Below are 3,777 nucleotides of genomic sequence, written 5' to 3'. Positions count from 1 at the left end.
GGCACCAGTGCCTGTCTGTCTGCTGCTGTCTTGCACGTAACGGGGCTCCCTGGGAGACTCGCTCCATTTTTTTCCTTTAACCTTGAAATGCAATTTCCTTCCCAAAATACCCTTTTTCCTGTAAACAACATCTCTTTGGTGAGATTACAGCAAAAATCCCTGAGCTGCCGGGTCCCGGCGCTTCATCACCTGGTTAGCCCCATCCGTCAGGGCTGTGTGTGTCCCCGGCACCCTGCCCATGCTGTGGGTGATGGTCTTTTCATCATTTCTGCAGATTTATTTTACAATAATTTAATTTCATCCTCAGCCCCAGGAAGATGAATTGGCCCCTGATGTGACTGGGGATTTGGAGCCAGTCTCATAAATTTGCTGCCTCTACACAAAGCTTTTTCCGGAGTTCCCACTGCAGCCCTGAGCGAGAGTCCTTAAACAACAGGGGCTGGGCTGTAAATCCAGGGTGGTGGTACAGGGATGCTGCTGACACCACGGCCTCTCCCAGGCCTGGGCCAGACTTGGTGGCTCTGGGTGGCTGGTGGGGCTTGGGCAGTGCTACTGGCTGACCGGTGGGACCAGGTGGCTCCGTGCTGGGCTCTCATGGTGCTGGGATGCAGCCTGCCCCTGTGAGCACCCATTGCAGGGGCTCCAGGAGCAGGCAGTGCCCAGGCCTTGTCTCTGCAGTACACACATCACTTTCCTGACTTGGCAGATGAGGGTGTGCTGTGCCAGGCACAGGCTGCAGGGCTCCCGCACATCTGCACTCGCTGCATGTGGGAATTGCCGAGCTTTCATTGCAAGAGGCTTGCCAATGTAATTAAACTCGAGTGACTCCCCTGCCCCTAGGCACAGCCCCTCATTTCTCTTTGATTTATTATGTCTTCTTAATTTATTTAAATGAGTCTCAGTGTTTGCACAGGCTGAGGGGTGCTGGCTGGAGTTCTAATTACTGGAGCGGAGGGAAGGCAGCAGCAGGGGCTCCATGGGGCCGCAGTCATGGCCACCCCCAGGCACAGCAGGGGCTGCAGGGATGCAGACTGCAGCTGGAGTCCTGACATGGGAAATGCCCTTGGAGCAAAGCTCCTAGTGCTGCACTGATGCCTGTGGGGCTGCAACAGGAAGGGCTGGATGGTTCTTGGGGCTGGTTTGGGGCATCTCCCTGGGGTATCACTCGGCAGTGGCTGCATGGGGGGTATGGCAGAGCTGCGGGGGTCCCTGCTCAGCTCCTTCCCACTGTGCAGGGCTGGGGTCCACCTGGATCTCACTGTGGTTCCTGTCTGGTGTGGGAGAAGTGAGCAGGAGCCTGGGAGAGCCCATGGCCCAGCTCCGAGGGGTCCGTCTGTGCTCCAGGCCAGAGGAGGTTCCTCTCCTCTCCCAGAGGACCATTGGGCCGAGCAGGCAGCATCCTGCCTGCCCTGTTCCTGCCTGTCTGCCTGTGCAGCTCATGCCTGGTTGGCTCTGTGCCGCTGGCCTCACCATCCCAGGCTGTGTTTGCACAGCTGATTGTTCTCGGCTCAGCGTACTGCCTTGCACTTGTCCCTGTTGAATTTCATCCTATTTTTTTCCAGTCCATTTCTCCAATTTGTCAAGATAATTTTGAATTCTAATCCTGTCCTCCAAGATGCTGTAGTCCCTCCCAGCTTCGTGTCATCTGCAAATTTAATAAGTGCTTTCTCTATTCCATCATCCAGATCCGTTAATGAAAAAATTGAGCAAATCAGAACCAGCACAAGCCCTCGGCTGCCCAAGCAGCCTGGCACTTGCGCCACACTTGCCGTGCTTGCTGCCCAAATGTGATGGGAGACTGTGCCAGAGCAGTGCCATGCTGGCTGTGCCTCCCTGCCTCCCCCGGTTCAATGGGACCTCTGTGCCTCACTACCCTGGAGCGGTGCTGGGACCACAGTGGGGTCCTGGAGCTGACACTACTCCCTTGCGATCCAGGATGGCTCCTCTGGGCTGCACGGCAGGGACCTGGAGCCAGCCCAGAGAGCAGCCACGCAGCGTGCCCCAGCCCCCAGCACCTCCTCTTTAATTGAATGTAGAAAGCCATTTACAAAACACAAACAGGTGCCTGTGCCAAGCTGTGTGTCCAGGCACGGCTTAATTTCACAGTAAAATCTCAATGCAGTGAATGGCTTTTCACATCTCCAGTCCATGTTCAAGCCAAGAGCTTTGCATGGGCTGCGCTGAGCAGCCCAGAAATGGCTCTTGCAGTGCCCTGCAGAGCATGCAGCTGCCAGGGCTGTCACGACGGCTGCAGCTGCTGTGGCTGATGCTGCTGGGGTTGGTTTGGCTGTGCAGGACACACTGTGGCTGCAGCCTGGTCTGTGGGGAGCCACATGCCCTGACCCTGTGCAATGAGGTGGATGCTGCAGGCATCCATGCAATGCCACCCCCCTGTGTGGCCATGAAGGTGTCCTGGCAGGGCAGGCTGGTGCTGTGGTGGTGGGAGCTGGCTCCTTTCATGCCAGTAATAATTTCATAGGGTCTAGGAGGTTTGTACACAGAGATGCATTAATTCTGCATTTAGTGATACTTGAATAATTGGTGTCACATCAATTAGATCAGTTCTTGGATACTGCAGTGGTAAGTGCTGTGCAAAACCCTCTGGGTGGCAGGATAGGAGAAGTCCCAGTGGCAAAGGAGGCTGGTGGGGATGTCAAACACTGAGAGAGCAGCAGGGCTGTGCAGTGTGTTTGTGCTTTGTAGGAAAGCAGCAAAGCCTGAGGCTGCTGCAGAGTGCGGGGGTGCTTGGGGAGGTGTTGCCAATGCTGCAACCCTCTGAGTGTAATTCCCCGTTGTCCCATCACTATGCTCCTCGCTGGGCACCCAGTTCTGCATCCTCTGCTGCTTCCCCCATCGCTTAGTGCTGCAGCATGGCATGGTTTCGCATGCAGGCTGGGTTTGCCTGCACTGTGCTGCCAGTTCACAGGGAGAAGGCTCAGGGCGCCTGGGCCAGTGTGGATAACCCCTGGCTCATGTGCTGGCAATACAGATCAGTGCTGTCAGCCCTGGCCCTGCTGCAGATTGCAGGCTGAGGAGATGTGCAGGTGACAGTAAGTATTTTTCCCACCCTCATCCTTCTAGAAGCAGATAAGGTGGCAGCTCTGTGGCAATATGGTTGCTGGAGGGAGACAAACTCTTTGGCAGTCTTAAAAGTCTATTGTGTCCCTGCAATTATTTATAGATAAAAAGAAGAAAGCCAATAAACATAGAATGGGACTTCACAGCTGCATTTGTGGTGATGATGAGATCTCTCCCTCACACCCGCACAAGCACATCTCCAGTACATGGGGAACTCACTGCTGGCACTGATCAGATCCCTGTTTGTATGAGGCAGGGCAGGCTGGAGGATTTGCTCCACCTCACTGACTTGCTCCCAGTCTGTTCTCCCCCCAGTGACACACACATGGAGACAAGGTGGCCTTCATCCCATAAACCAGCCCCCAGGGTGCAGTGAGAGGAGTCCTGGTGTTTCTTGCAGAGGATGTGGGACTGGCTGGGTCCTCACCAGCAGCACCTGGGGGTGCAGGTACTCCCTGCCCCTTGCAGAGGTGTGGGGTCAGCCTGTCAGCTCTCTCTGCTCCATGCAGCCAGGACCTCCTCTCCCATCCCACAACACTGCTGAGGACATCACCGAGTGTGTTTGGAGGCAGCCCTGAGGGGGATCTGGGACTGACGGATGCAGCAGGGAAGAGCGACAGAGACCACTGCCCAGGAGCACATTTCTGCAGCCTGTGGCCAGAGACACTGGGAGTGAAAGTAACTCCAGCGTGGGACGGA

This window comes from Melopsittacus undulatus, chromosome 10, assembly GCF_012275295.1.
Source record: "Melopsittacus undulatus isolate bMelUnd1 chromosome 10, bMelUnd1.mat.Z, whole genome shotgun sequence".
NCBI classification, from domain to species: Eukaryota; Metazoa; Chordata; class Aves; order Psittaciformes; family Psittaculidae; genus Melopsittacus; species Melopsittacus undulatus.
This window is presented reverse-complemented; position numbering follows the sequence as displayed.